At 39.9% G+C, this 16,569-nt stretch overlaps 1 protein-coding gene across 4 annotated transcripts in view; it reads left to right on the top strand.

Annotated features, from left to right (window-relative positions):
• The window catches only part of chd1 (chromodomain helicase DNA binding protein 1), a 222,532-nt gene that overhangs the window by 21,738 nt on the left and 184,225 nt on the right, over positions 1 to 16,569 (top strand). For 2 of the 4 annotated variants that reach the window (XM_078565793.1, XM_078565783.1), the window contains exon 1: positions 11,004 to 12,365. The exons of the other annotated variants lie outside the window; for them this stretch is intronic. The gene's annotated coding sequence lies outside the window, so the exon portion shown is untranslated. Of the gene's footprint in view, positions 1 to 11,003; positions 12,366 to 16,569 lie in introns of those variants that run through there. 4 annotated transcript variants of the gene reach the window in all.

Below are 16,569 nucleotides of genomic sequence, written 5' to 3'. Positions count from 1 at the left end.
CTTATTTTGTATGTTTGTACGCAACACTGTTTCTTCTAGCATTTGCTAGTAACGGTGTCATGTTTACATTTTTTTGAAGTACGTATTTTGACTTCTGTTGTTATATAGGTGCACTGAGTGTCGTCAAGGTGAAAAAATGTCAGCACAATAATATAGGTGAAAACAAAAGAGAATATGGTACTGTCCTAAAACCTGAAGGAATGGGGACCAGATTATATGTTTTGCAGTATTGACAGTCATTTTCTGATGGCAGATAATATAAACATTTTAGAGCTCGCAACTTTCTGCAGCTTTTATGACCGACAAACTTGTGAGTGAGACTTAGAAACTGGGTATTATGACTGGGTGACACAAAAGTTGCAAAAGCAAAATTTGCACTAATACAACTTATTTAACTCCAATTTTATAGTTTTCAGTGTGTTAACAGTTTGTATTTTCTCTTTCCTTCCCCATTACACTTCGCTTTGCTTTTCACCTCACCTTTGGCCTTTTGTTAATTTTTGCATTAATGCTTTGGTGTTCATTACTTTAATGTTAAAAGTGCATTAGTAAGCCATCCTCAAAAAAATATGCCTATCTCAAACTAAAGTGGTCTGCTCAACATGTGAATTTTGTCAACTTGGAAAATAATATGGCAGTAGCTGGCATACTAGCAGTAAAGTTTATTAAAGATCTGCCACTGGGAAATTTTGACATGCAAACCAGAAATTCTCATTCAAAAAAGATCTTCATACTTGTTTTGAGAGCAGCTGCTATATATTTTCGATGTTGCCATCAGCTACTGGGTTTAATTAAAGAATTCCTCAGATAAGATATTCCATATATAATTGTAAAAATGAATAGAGATTGTAAAGTTCATAACAAAAGGAAAGTGCTAGATTATCAGCTGGAGTGAGTAGCTTTGTCCTCATCACTGATGGAACTGGACCTTTTGAGAGATTTTGAGCTATATACTGCTTGGCAATGAGCAAAAACAAAGGAATTGCTTTAAAACTTTACTGTACTTTAAAAGAAAGAGGAACATAGACTTATATAACACAAATGCACAGTCTGAAAGTTCAACAAGCTCATTTTTTTATATGTTCGTGGAATGTGAGCACTGCTGATCAGGCCAGCATTTTTTACCCATCCCTAATTATCCCTCAAAAAGTGGTGATGAGCTTGCCTTGAAACTCTTTCGAGTTATCAACAGTCACAGATTGCAACTCTTTTGAGTACAATCACAGTTCTTGGTTTCCGGGAGTGGGACATGAACCCACAACCCTCTGATTCAAAGGCGAGGGTGCTATGAACTGAGCCACAGCTGATACCTCTAAAAATTCTTTCGAGTTATCAACAGTCACAGATTGCAGCTCTTTCGAGTACAATCACAGTTCTTGGTTTCCGGGAGTGAGACATGAACCCACAACCCTCTGATTCAAAGGCGCGGGTGCTATGAACTGAGCCAGAGCGGGTTTGAGGATTTTGACTCTGTGACAGCGAAGGAACATGGTGAGTGGCTTGGAGGGGAACTTGCAGGTAGTGGTGCTCTTGCACGTCTCTTGCCCTTAGAAGTCATGGGTTTGGAAGATGCTGTGGCAGCATGCTTGGTGAGTGGCTGCAGTGTATCTTGTAGATGGTACACACTGCTGCCAATATGGCCAGTGGTGGACTGAGTAAATGTTTAAGGTGATGGATGGAGTGGTAATCAAGTGGACAGTTTCGTCCTGCATGATGTCAACTTCTTGATTGTTCTTGGAGCTGCACTTATCCAGGCAAGTGGATAATATTCCATTAGACTCCTGACTTGTACTTTGTAGGTGGTTAGATAGGTTTTGGAGAGTCAGGAGGTGAGTTCCTAACCACAGAATCCCCAGCCTCTGATCTGCTCTTGTAGCCACAATATTTATATGGCCGGTCCAGTTCAGTTTCTAATAATTGGTAACATAGAATGTTTATGGTGGGGGATTCAGTGATGTTAATGCTGTTGAATGTCAAGTGGAGATGGTTAGATTCTCTTTTGGAGATGGTCATTGCCTGGCACTTGTATGGCATGAATGCCACTTGACACTTATTAGTACAAGCCTGAATGTTGTCCACGTCTTGCTGCAAGCACGCATGGACTGCTTCAGTATCTGAGGAGTTGAAAATCGTGCTGAACATTATGCAATCATCAGCAAACATCCTCACTTCTGACCATATGATGGCCGGAAGGTCTTTGATGAAGCAGCTGAAGATGGTTGGGCCTAGGCCACTACCCTGAGGAACTCCTGCATTGATGTCCTGGGACTGAGATGACTGACTCCCAACAACCACAAACATCTTCCTTTGTGCTAGGTATGACTCCAACCAGCGGAAAGATGTTCCCCTGATTCCCATTGACTTCAGCTTTACGGGGGCTCCATAATTGCGGTCAAATGCTACCTTCATATCAATGGCAATCAGTCTTACCTCGCTTCGGGAATTCGGCTCTTTTGTCCATGTGCCAATGCTGTGTTGAGGTCTGGAGCTGAGTGGCCCTGGAAAAACCCAAATTTGCACTGGTGAGCAGGTTATTGCTGAGAGTGCTGCTTGATGGCACATCTTCCATCACTCTGCTGATGATTAAGAGTAGACTGATGGGATGGTAATTAGCCTGATGGGAATTGCCCTGTCATACCTGGGCAGTTTTCCACATTGTCGGATAGATGCTTGTGTTGTAGCTGGGCTGGAACAGCTTGTCTAAGGGCATGGCTAGTTCTGGAGTACATATCTTCGGTACTAAATAGAAGTTAACAAACTTAATTAAGTATATGTTCTTCACGCTGAGTGGGAGAGAGATGTTGTTTTGACCATCCAAACTTGTATATTTCTATTTAAAAACTGACAATACTGGAATACTCAAAAGGTCAGACAGCAGCTATGGGGAGAGAAACAGAATTAAAGTTTCGGGCTGATGACCATTCGTATTTGTCTGTTACCTCTGTCTTCTATTGCCTATCTGATATTAAAACGAGATGACCCAAAACAACCTCCACCTTATGATCAAAACTGAAGCCTGCCTCCTAAGCTTCTGGGCTGTAACCTCCGACTAGCGTCGGAAAGTGCTGGCCCACAGGAATTAGAAGAAATAAATACTTACTTAGCTGGTCTTGAAAATTATGTTGTCACTTCTGTTCACCGGAGCTGCTTGGGGCTTGCGTTGAAAGACTCCTCGAAGGCCGGAGCGAAGTTCAGCTCCAGTGGATTCAAGGAGGCCACGCCCCAATTTGTACAGCGCTTGCTGCTGTAAAGCAGATGAGTTTAAAGGGCCAGGGAGAAGGTAAGTGTCTAAGGTAAGTGCACAGGATTTGTTTGATGGGGGTATCCGGGGTGGGGCTGCGGTTGGAGGTCCAGGATGGGGGATGGGGAGGGGTGGGAGTCCAGTGGCCTGGTCGGCGGTGGGGATGGGAGGGGAGTCAGTCGGATGTCTGGTGGTGGGGCAGGGAGAGTAGGTCGGAGGTCTTGGTGGAAGCGGGGAGTCGGTCTGAGGTGTTTGGGGGGGGTGGGCAAGAGAGTCCGTCGGAGGTATGTGGGGGAGGCAAGAGAATCAGTGGGAAATGCGTGGGGGGGTGAGGAGAGAGTCGGTCAGAGGTGTGGGGGCGAGAGAGTCGGTTAGAGATGTGGATCGGGGGAAGAGTCAGCCGGAGGTGTGTGGTGGGGGGGGGCAAGAGAGTTGGTGGGAGATGTGTGGGGGTGGGGAGAGAGTCGGTCGGTAGTGTTGCGGGGGGGAGGCGGGGGTGTCAGAGGTCGGGATGTGGTGGGATTCCCGCGGGGGTCGGGGGGTGTGCCAGAGTCCTGTAGGGTCGGTCTGGGACTTTGCAATAGTTACCCAGAAGTTAGAAGAGGTTTTAATTCTTCTGACTTTTGCTGAGAAACTATTGGTATAACCCTGGTGGAACCATCCAAAGTTAGCAATTTAAATCGCATTTTTGGATGGCTCCCGGCGCAGTGCAATTGTTCAGAGGAAGTGTGCACTTCTGGGCAATTGCCGTGTAAACCCTCACCTGGGAATTTCCAGCGGAATTCCCCAGCACATCTTTGGGGTACCCCCCTCAAATCCAACGCTGGGGAGCTTGGAAGTTACGGGCCTCTGTGAGCATTTGTAAACTTCTGGCCTTGGCTCCATCACCTTCCCCAACTGTGATGCAAGCTTAGCCAAAAGATGCAGAACCTAGGCATGTTAAATGGAGAGAAACTTCAGAATGCTTCAGTGCAGAGGGATCTGGGTGTCCTCATGCATGAATCGATGAAAGCTAGTATGCAGGCACAGCAGGTAATAAGGAAGGCAAATGGAATTTTGGCATCTATTGCTAAAGGAATAGAATATAAAAATAGGTAAGTGTTGTTGCAACTGTACAAGGCATTGGTGAGACCGCACCTGGAGTACTGTGCACAGTTTTGGTCCCCTTACTTGAGGAAGGATGTAGTTGCACTGGAGGTGGTTCAGAGGAGGTTCACTAGATTGATTCCAGAGATGCGGGGCTTGTCTTATGAGGAGAGATTGAGCAGTTTAGGCCTATACTCACTAGAGTTTAGAAGGATGAGAGGAGATCTAATTGAGGCATACAAGATGCTAAAGGGGATAGACAAAGTAGACGTGGAGCGGATGTTTCCCCTTCTGGGGCATTCTAGAATGAGAGGCCATAATTTTAGGCTAAAGGGTGGTAGATTTAAATCAGAGATGAGGAGGAATTACTTTTCTCAAAGGGTCGTGAATCTATGGATTCACTACCTCAGAGTGCAGTGGATGCCGGGACGCTAAATAAATTTGAGGAGATAGGCAGATTTTTAATTAGTAATGGGTTGAAAGGTTATGGGAGTTGAGGCCAAAATGAGATCAGCCATGATTGTAATGAACGGTGGGGCAGGCTTGAGGGGCTGAATTGCCTACTCCTGCTCCTAGTTCATATGTTCTTATGTTGCTTGAGCCTGATCTTAGCCTCCTCCACCATGCACTTCCCTCTGCCTTTTGGATCCTTCTTAAAACCTTTCCCCCCTGGCTTGATGTCCACTTGCTTATAATGTACTCTGAGGTGTATCTTTTCATGTGATAAAGATCTAAGTTATACTTCAAGCTAAGATATGGTAAATATCCTTAATTGCCAGAAACCTGGTGAGGAAAACCACAACTATGAGCTCATTAAATACATTTTTATTGTGGATGGAATAAACACGTTTGGTTTATAGGGAACATTGTTGTTTCTCGCTGCATACACCCGCTCCATATGAAGCTGGAATTTATATTTCTTTCATGCCAAATTGGTCCCAACAGTGGAAAATTCAGTGACCTCATAGTGATGTTAAGATGGCAGATTTAAGCAACTTGTAGGTGTAAACTGGACAGAGGCATTGAGATAGTTTTTACTTTAAATACTAGATGGAATTTTGAATTTGTTGATGCCAAGCCTGGGTTTTAGGTGTCTGAAGCTTGTAGGAAGAGGGAAAAACTGAGACGGTTGAGTTGCTGCAAGAGAATGATTTGATGTAGAAATAGTGCAGTGAGCCCTGATTTCAACATATTGAGGATATAGGGAAGCAAAAGAACATGCAGAGTGAACCACTTGGAGTTCAGAGCAATCAGAAAGAAGTTCAGAGCAACACTGAGTGTAATAGTGCATTTATCGATGCTTCTCAACTGGTAGTCCCATTGAATTGCGATCATCTGATACATGGTCTGCCTGAATTGAAGACTCCATTGTATGGTGAATTGCAAGATGTTGCAGTAATATGCCACTGAATGCGGTGTGTGACATTAGCTGTTGTTTGCTGTACCGTGACTAGTGAATTTAGCTTAATAGCATTGTGTGCGAAGTGCTTTGAAATATTTTCACAATTTTTGGAATATAGTGACTCTTATGTATGCAAACATGGCAACTGTTCTGTCCCAGTCAAATGCCACAAACATATCAGATAAATGGCCTGTTAATTATTTTTATGATATGCGTTGGGAAAAGTATGTTGACGAGGATGCTAGGATTTTTTTCTCTTTTTTAAATGGCACCTCAGCATCTACCTACAGAGACAGATGGAGGATAGTACCCATAACAATGTAGCATTCACTTACTACTGCATTAAAGTGTCAGCTAGATTATGTGCACACGTCCTGATTTGTGACTCAAGTACAACCTTGTGACCCAGAGGGCTGTAGACTAGTGACAGCAGTATTGTTACTGGTGTAATGGGCCAGTGCATTCCAGCAGCAGCACCAGATTATTCAGCTGTGCTCTCACACATACCACTTCTTGTGAAGGATTTTGCAAATTACTTAAAACTGATGTGTGGTAGGCTTTTGTAGGACTCTGTTAGGTTGACTGTTCAGTGTTTTCTTTAACTGCAGACCAATAGTGCTGTCAACATGCAACTTTGCAGTTTTGTTTCAAGCTTAATCCTTGACAATGTCCATGACATTTTAGCTATTCCTGGGATCGATTTTGAACATTTTCAGAATGTTAATTTAATTCTTTAAGGATGCAAATACCTGTGATGGTTTTCCCCTCAACAGGTTTTTCTGAGTAGAAGATAAATTCATTGCATAATATAGTTTGCACATTAGAAAATTAATCAGTAGTCAAAACTTTTACTGGAAGCTGGAGAATTTCATTGACTATATTAAGCCCCTAGCTGTTGCACCCTCTACTCCCTCTCATTCAGCCTGCTATTGAAATCCAGCAGCTTATGGAGAACTCAATTCTATTGAGAATAAAGTTAAATGAGGGAGATGAATGAATACCAATGATGGAAAATTTTGATTTGAGACCAAATTTCTTACAATGCTTATCTACAGAGATTCCAAATTTGTTGTAAAGTAACTTTTGCTTTTGCAGTTAAGTAATTTTGTATATATTTACCTTAAACATTTTTATTTGGCGTTTCACTTCAAGATTTTTATTACTCTGCATGCCTTTTGACATTTAGTGGATAAATTAATTCTAGATAGTTTTATTTAATGACACTAACTAGGAAGAAGTAAAGCATAATTTTAAACATTGCTATACAATGGCTAATAGTGCTCTCCATTATTTATGCAAAAATGGTGCAGCGACATAAGGCCAGGGGCAGATGCGTATATAAACTAGAAGATGCAAAGGCTCCTGTTTGAGATGCACTGCTTCAGCGGTAGCTTCATGATAATGGCATCTCACTGTCTACCATTAAAATGCATTAAATGGCACGAAATTGCTATATTTTCATGGTAGTTACAATCGAAACTCATCACGAAGTGTTGCCCATTCCAGCCTAAGTGTCTCTACAACAATGTGATAATGATTAGTGACCGCCTAACAACCTCTGGCACTGCAAACTCACTATAACATGTGTGGAGTCACATTCCTTCAGGGTTTAATTGTTGGAGATTTTAAATTAAATTTTTACATTTTGTTTTCACTCTTTTCTGTCTCTCTTTCAATTCAATCATTATTTCCCTCCCTTTCTGTACCTGATTTGACATTGAATTAACCTATTTTAATTTACATTTCCTTTGTAGTCCTTAGCTATTAATATCACAAACATCCACTCTGGTTGTGGAGATGCACGGTTGTTTTTCTGTTCAATCAGGTTCCACATTCCTGAAGGAACGTGACTCCACACTTGTTATAGTGAATTTGCAGTGCCAGAGAGGTGGTTAAGCAGTTGCTAATAATTATCACAGGTTCCAGATTCCTTGTTTCACATTCTGCCACATTATTAGCTTGCGCTTTTAGCAACTCACTACACAAAAATATTAAAAAGTTAAATGTGCAATGGCAAGTCATACAACAGCAGGTGCAGTTGGATGCCCTGCTACAATAACATTTAACCTAATATTTTTCATGTTGGAGGCTCACATAGACTTGCATACACTGATTTGAAAGAGCTAAATTTTAATTGCCTTTTCACCGGGTAGTGATATATGCTTTCAGGTTCTACTCTGAAGAATATTGTCTTTATTGCAATTAAACACCAGAAGTTGGTTTCAAGTATGTACTTGACATTACTAACCTTAGTAATTTTGTAAATTAGAAATAATCAAGATGTGGAATGTTGGTGCTGGGTAATGAAGATCTTCCAATTTCAGACACAGATGCAATTTCTTCTGTTCTTTCCTATCAATGTTGCTACAGCAGCAGCTCAGAAGAATAACCCCTGCTTGTACCAGTGAGATTTTTTTTCTTCTTCCCCCTTTTCGTAAGCCAGCCACCTGTGTTGAATTTGAATGTTTTAGTGCTGCCAGCTAGTAATTGCTTAAACTAATTTCACCAGATCCTTATTGCCACTTTAGTTTGGGTTGAAACTCTTTCGAGTTATCAACAGTCACAGATTGCAACTCTTTCAAGTACAATCACAGTTCTTCTTGGTTTCCGGGAGTGGGACATGAACCCACAACCCTCTGATTCAAAGGCGAGGGTGCTATGAACTGAGCCACAGCTGACACCTCGTTCTTTCGAGTTATCAACAGTCACAGATTACAACTCTTTCGAGTACAATCACAGTTCTTGGTTTCCGGGAGTGGGACATGAACCCACAACCCTCTGATTCAAAGGCGAGGGTGCTATGAACTGAGCCACAGCTGACGCCTCCTAGTTTGGGTTGAATTTGAACCCAGATTCCAAGACTAGTATAAGAGCAAAGCACAATGGATGCCGGAAATCTGAAGTAAAAAAAGAAACACTCCTCAACATCTGACAACATCTATGGAGGGAGAAACAGAGTTGACGTTTCAGGTTGGTAACTTTTTCATCAGAACTGTTATGCACAACCCAGTACTGACGAAAGGTCACCCGATCTGGAACATTAACTCTCTTTCTCCACAGATGCTGCCTGAACTGCTGAGTATTTCCAGCATTTTCATTTTTCATTCCAAAGATGAGTGTTCAGTTAACTGCAGCACTTCATGGCTTTTGGAAAGCTATTCTTAGTTTGCTTCTCTCGGTCAGTGTTGATGTGTTGCTCCATGACCACGTGTTGAACCAGAAAATTGTATTGTTCTGATTTAATTAGCTCAATCAGTGGAAGATTCAGTTATTTGGTTGACACAGTCTGAGTGACTTTACATGTGCAATTGAGTAACTTTGAGTTCAAAGATGTTTTGTTCAGGACATGTTATATCATTATAGAGTGCCATCCATGGAAATACTTTCTAAACTGACTGATCCATGTGATTGAGTGGTGTTTTACAGGTTTTCTCAACTTTGTCAGGTTATCTGCACCTCTCAAAGCTGGAAAAACTTGAGAGAAATGGAGTAGTCTGTGCCTCCCATAGAAATGTGATTTCCCTTCCCTGCCTGCCCTTAATAATTTGGCTATCATTTACTTCTGACTTCATTACTCACAAGCTATTGATCTATATCATCTGCAGAAATGGGAATCTTTTCTCGTGGGGAGATATTTACTGCTCTTTGCTGACTTTTGTTTTAGTGACTACATAGCTAGGAATTAGATTCAGTGTTGGTCCAGCACAGTCACATCAGAAGTGTTGCAGGGGACTGTTACTTTTTCTGGGTTTTCTTTGCATTTATAAGGAGAGTAAAAAGCAGCAAATAGAAAGTTTCTTAGAACAAGACCTTCAAGAAAGACCTATGGTTAGATACACAGTAACAGTTACTGTTGCAACTTTTATGCAATACCAAAAATAGCCATTTTATATATGTAAGATGTAGAAGGTAATTTTTAGCTTGTCATATTCTCTGGCGCTTAGGAAAATAAGTGGTAATCTCATTGAAAAGTATAAAATTCTTAGAGGGCTTGATGGGAGATGCTAAGAAGCTGTGTCTCATCCCAGGGGACTCAACCTAGGGTTCAGAGTCTCAGAATAAGGGGTTGACTTTGGACTTGAGGTGAGAAGAAATTTCTTCACTCGGGTTTATGCATCTCTGGAATTCCGCACCCCCACCCCTTCCAGGGCTGTGGATGCTCAGTTATAAAGTATATTGAAAACACAAATTTTTAGGCACTGTGGGGATTAAGGGATATGGGGGTAGAATGTGAAAGTGGAATTAATGCACAAGTTCAACCATGATTTTATTGAATGGAGGAGCAGGCTCGAGTGTGTGTATGGCCTACTCATGTTTCTTATGTTGTGTCCTTTTGTTACGGTTGACTTTCCACCCCCGTCTCCCCCATTTTCGGTATCAGATAAGCTTAATCTCTAAGTAGAAAGGCCATTACTCGAATATAAGTAAATTATTGCTGTAATATCCTATTAAGAGTAATGTTATTGGCAACCATTACATCTCTGTGGAACTATAGTAGTTATTTTTTGTTGGACAGGAAGACTGGGACTGTGTCTGGGGGGTTGATCATTCATGAGAGCACATTGTAAGCAAAGGTGTTCCCTCTTAGTTGACCTGTTCACTTTCTCTTTGGAGCTGGTAGGTCTGTCGTACATGACATTTTCTGTTTGACTTATGCTTGATCCCTAGGTTTGTGGAAAACTCAAATAAAATTAGAAAATGGTGGAAACTTTCGATAGGTCAGGCAATATCTGTGGAGAGAGGAAGGTAGGGTTAATGATTCAGGTTGATGGGTTCTGACGAAGCAGCATAGCCCTACGTGTTTCCAGCTTTGGTCTGGTTTTATTTCTCCTTTTGAATATTTTGTTGATTTCAGAGGTTTACCTATTTAGGCCTACTTTGCATAACTTATTGACTCTTCGTAGTTTTGATACATCCTCCAAAGTAAAGTTGCCAAATGTTTGTTATCAGCAGCAATAAGAAGTTGTGGTTGGCTCGACATACTTTCCTCTGGTTGAGGGGAGAGGTGGAGGGTGGGTGTGGAGATGGGTGGTGAGGAAGACAGGAGAGATTCAAAATTCATTGTCATGAATTGTTTGCTGTTTCACTGCAGCACTTACATTTTGTTGCTTTCTTAACAGGTACTTTTGTTACTTCTACACCCAAAGGGTGCTTACATAAGGCCATGTGACTTGTGGTTTTCTATTCCTCTACCTCCACAATGTTATGCCTGATGGCCGGTTCCATTTTCCTTCAGTTTTATTCGTATTTTTGTTTGCTCTGTGTTGTCTTTGGGAAGCCACAATCAATATTTTTTCTGGGAGGTTGATGCATAACGATTATTCCAAGGCCTGTTTGGATCTCCTATCTTAGATGGCTTTTCATTATTTTCAATCCATCACATAATGGTATATGGTTACAACATCGACTACCTTTGAAATCTTGAAACTACTCATCATTTTTGATTTATAATAGATTAAGTAAATAGGTATGTAGCATTTGAGCATATTTGTTACTATTAACTTCCTGCTAACTTAGAGTTCTTGTGCTATAATCAATAAAAAAAATGTCACCCAGGCCATATCTAGATCGAAATAGGTTTTTAAATTATTTTTAGCTTTATCATAATTTTGAAATACTGATGATGGACTCTAAAGGCGTCAAGGGGTATGAGGAGTGTGGCGTTGAGATAGAGGATCAGCCATGATCATGGAGCAGGCTCGAAGGGCCAAATGACCTACTCCCCCTATTTTCTATGTTTCTATGATTTACCTATGTTTGAATTCTTCCAGGGAGCTATTTTGAAATCCAAACTCCAAGCAGCAAGCCTTAGGTATATAATGTAATATCACAATTAAAACGAACATGAACTTGGTGGAAAGGTGAATGCTGCTGAAACTGTTACAAATGGTCATTCCAGCAATATGATCAGTCTAAAAAAACCTTGACTATCGCAAAATTAAAGTATACTGCTCAGAGTAGCTGTTGGGATAAATATGTGGTCTTTAAACATTTGGTAGTACAGAACTTAAGTATTGCTGTAAAAAAGAGATATGCTATCAAAACTTTTTCAGCTTGCACTCATCAGGACAGCTATGCAAGATAAACCAACAGGAAAGGGGACAACTGTTATTGTTTACTGTTGGTTTATCTTGCATAGCTGTCCTGTTGATTGCAAGATGAAAAAGTTTCAATAGCATGACTTTTTTTCAGCAACACTCAAGTTATGCGGTCTTTGTACTTTGCTGTGTTCACTTCTACATGATTGTCCATTTATTTACTTTGTATTTACTGTCCATATTCTTTGGTGTACTAATAATAGAACAATTTATGATACTACAGTCAAATGCTGAGAATATTCAGTCATAGCTAAGAAAAAACAAACCAAATAGGATGCTAGATGAGGCTGTTAAATCAGTAGACTACAAGTCAGAAGATATCTTGCTAAAACAATACAGTATCCTGGTCATACTGCACCTTGAGTGCTGTGAACAGTTTGGCCACTGAAACATAAAGGAGACAGTCAAGCTCTAGTGGCGGCACAGAGACACACGATTGATGTGTCGTATCAGAGGATTGAATTATGAAGGGAAAAAAAAAACAGAAACTTAGGCTCTGGAGCTTTGAAGGGAGGTGATACCATGCAGCATGGAGAAGGTAAATATGGAACACAACATCAAGTAAAATTGACAGTTCAAGGAAGCACGGGATCAAATTGCAAAAGGTCGATGTCAGGAAGTTCTTCTCAGAGAGCATGATGGGATCGAATTCTGGGCAAAGCAATGGAGACAAAAGTTTGGAATAATTTTTAAAAGTTTTTAGGCATTGTGGTTTTTTATCTGGATGGATGAGCCACAGTGGGCCATTTGGCATTCTTCATCTGTACTATCTGATCACCAGCAAAAAGGAAATCTTGTGGTGTGTAGAGATGAGATATTCGTATTATAGGATTCTTCAGACAAAGGAGGTGATTGCCAGTTGAATAATTTTATGACATATATTACTGGAAGGACTGTTGAACTGTAATTAGGATTTTGTAAACCTTAAAATACTATGTTAATTTGTGGTTGGTAAATTTGAACTACTGTATTTTTCAACAATTTACCCAAAAATTAGATTCTTGACCTTCAGAGTATTCCGAGTAGAAAATAGTGTAAGTTACAGATGGATTTAGTTTTAAGTAAACCTTGGACTAGTATAAGCATGTAAGCATATCAGTCATGGAGGTCATGTATGTTTGTGCTTCACTTCCCGACTGTATTTAGAGTGATTTAGAAATATCAAAACAGGTCCGCATGTTAGATATTCTAAAATGTAAAACTTATACGAAAATATGTTTCAGATGCGTCTATACCTGGTAATCAGCTGCTGTTTTTGTTGCATTATGTCCTAGTTAATTTTTTTTTAAATCGTGCTTTTATACCACACTTCCCAAGGACGTCCCAAAATGCTCTACAGCCAATGAAATGCTTTCAAAGTGCAGTCACCGCTGTAGTAATGCCATCTTTACCATCTCGTAAATCATTAGATAAACCATTAAAAATCGAGATTTGATATAAAAATCATGAGTTTCTATTTTTTTAAACATAAACCTAGATAGATTAACAGTTGGTTTATAATCCTTATTAGAGGATTATTCAATCTTAAACAGGTTAGGAGCCTTCACAAAAACTGTTACTGATTCTGAAAATGCTTTTTAAATATCTGAGCTGTTAGCCGCACATGTTTAAAAAAAAATAAGATCTACTATTGGCAGAAACAGCTGCTCCTTATAGAATGAAACCTAACCCATGTGCCTAAGCTTAATACATTAAGATACGTTAGTTTACTATGAAGTAACTATTACCACCTCCGAACTGAGTTATTCAAAATATGATAGTGGAGGTTAAATTAATACAAACGTGAATAAACCGACAAGTAAAGACTCTCTGGTCCATTCAACATGTCACACACAATTGTGATACCTTGTATTTCACTGTATATACACTTTCTACCATAAATGGAAAGATTCTAATGACCAGATTCAATGATCAGTTTTAATTATTATTTTCATTTACTATATCTTGAAATAATGTAATAAATGGGCATGTGGGATAATAGATACTTAGTGAACAGTAAAGCTGGGCTGTTCTTTTAGTACCAAAACCAAAGTAAGAAAAATAGCTCAACTCTTGTATAGATGGGCTTGAAGTTTGTCCTTTCACACCATTTTTGTAATAATATAGGATTACTGTGCAAGTGGCTAAATTATATAGAACCCAAACACTAATAGTTTCAAGTGATTGTACACTGGTTATTTAGTCGGTGTATTTGTCACTTTTGCAATAAATGAGATAAAGATCTGTTCGTACAATTTTGGATCTAAGGATCCATTGCTTAATACCACAACTCTGGGTAATGTAGCAGAACTGTGCTACAATGCCACCATGAAGCTGTTGGGGTTATCAGGATCTAAATGCAGTTAACTAGTCCATTTTTTCTATCAAAGATTATTTTCAATTTTCCTTCTGGATATCTCTTCTGGTTGCAGAACCCGTACGATCAGTGGTGGATCTAGCCACAATTAGTATTTGTATGCTAGTGCTTGCATGTAGAGGCTATAGTTTATTGATGAGGCTAGGAATTAATCTGTGGTTTTATATCTGCTTTTAGTATAGGGAAAAAGTTAATATTGGAAATGCACAGGGCTTTTAAATATTTTTGGACTAATTTATGGCCAGGAAAATTAAATGTAAAGTACTTTACTAATTTAATTTGTATTCTGTACATTTCATGGGCTGACGACTTCAATCTCTAATATTGCCTGTCTCCACCCCTACCGCAGACGATTGACTATGGAAGCCCTTATACATACATTTGTCAGCTCCAGACTCACCTACTCCAATGCTCTTCTGCCCACTCTCCCATCCTATATCCTCCATAAACTTCAGCTCTTCCAAAACTCTGCTGCCCATATCATATCCCATGCCATCACTCATCACCTTTGTGCTCACTGATCTACATTGACTCCTGATCCCCAATATAAATTTCTCATTCTCCTCTTTCATGACCTTGCCCCTCCCTATCTCTGAATATTTTTTTCACCGTACAACTCTCCTCTGCATTCCTCTGGCCCTGATCTCTTAAAATCTCCTTAAGATCTACCTATATGACCCATCATTTATTCACTGTCTCCTTCAGCCCCATGTTTATTGTCATCTGATAGCAGCCCATGAAATGTACAGATTGTACAAAGTACAAATTAAATTAAAGTACTTTACATTTAGTTTCCCTGTCCATAAATTAATCCCAAAATATTTAAAAGCCCTGAGCATTTCCAATATTAACTTTTTCCCTATACAGCCAGAAATTCCATTTCCCAATTACCAACTCAATCCCTCTCCCTGGCTAACTGCTTAAGGCTGAACCAGACTCTTCGCAGCCTTGGTGTTTTATTTGACCCCAATATAAACTTCTGACCACATGTCCTTTCCATCTCTAATATTGCATTAGCCCATCCCTGCCTACTCTCATCGACTGCTGAAACCCTCATTCACCTAGTCACCTCTTGAGTTGACTATTCCAATGCTTTTCAAACCTGCTTCCCACATTCTACCCTCTGTAAACCTGAGGCCATCCGAAGTTGTGCTGCCTCTGAGTTAACCCGCACCAAGTCCCCTTCCCCTATCACCCTACACATTGGTAACAGCTCAATTTCAAAATTCTCATCTTTGTTTTCAAATCTCTACATGACGTTTTGTCACTGTAACTTCCTAAAACCCTCCGAGATAATATGTAGTTCTGGCTTCTGGTGCATACCTGATTTTAACTTCTCAATCATCTGTTAAAGCTCTGGAATTCCCTTCCAAACCTCTCTGCCTTTCTACCTCTCTTTCCTCTTTTAAGATGCTTCTTAAAATGTGGCTCTTTGACCAAGCGTTTGGTCATCTGTCCTAACATCATTTAATGTGGCTCTGTGTCAGATTTTATTTGATAATGTTCCTGTGAATAACCTTTGGATGTTTTACTACATTGAAAGAGCTATTTCAAAATAAATTGTTGAAAATGGCATTATATAAATACGAATTGATATAATACTAATTTTATCAAATCCTTATAAGGTCACTCCATACCTACAACTTGACTCCAGTATTGGGGAAAAGCAAGATAGTTTTGAAGTTGTGTACACATGCCAAATGGAAATATTCAACTTGTTATTACCACTGTACGCTGTGTAAGCCTGTTGCCATAGTAGATATCTTGCGAGTGAAAAAAATTCTGACACTGATCAAGTTACAGTTGAATATTGGCATCTGGGCTGCTCACTAAACTAATTATAGCATTAATCACAATGTGACCGATTTGCCTAGAACTCTGGTGATTGTCCTTTCAAACACAAAACTGTAATTAGGAGCTACATTTATAATCCTAAGAAGATGAATGTCTTCTATAGTGTAGATGGTGCTCTCTCGCTCTCTCTTTATATATATTATATATAAAAATATATATGGGATACATATATATATATATATATATATTTGTTACAGTAGTGCTGAAAAAAAGAGACATGCTGTCGAAGCTTTTTCTCTTGCACTCAGCAGGACAAATGTGAAAATGCCAAATTTCAAAGGGGAACAACAGTTTATGAAAAGGTTCAATGTCTGGACATGTCCCTTTTGCCTTTTTAAAAATTCATTCACGGGATGTGGGCATCGGTGGCAAGGCCATAATTTGTTGCCCATCCCTAATTGCTCTTGAATCTAGTGGCTTGATGGGCAATTTCAGAGGTAATTAAGAGTCAACCACGTTGCTGCGGGCCTGGAGTCACGTGGAGGTCAGACCAAGTATGGATGGCAGATTTCCTTCCCTAAAGGACATTTGT

This window comes from Cetorhinus maximus, chromosome 2 (genome assembly GCF_964194155.1).
Source record: "Cetorhinus maximus chromosome 2, sCetMax3.hap1.1, whole genome shotgun sequence".
NCBI classification, from domain to species: Eukaryota; Metazoa; Chordata; class Chondrichthyes; order Lamniformes; family Cetorhinidae; genus Cetorhinus; species Cetorhinus maximus.
The sequence above is the reverse complement of the archived record's forward strand: the minus strand, read 5'-3'. Positions and strand labels throughout refer to the sequence as shown.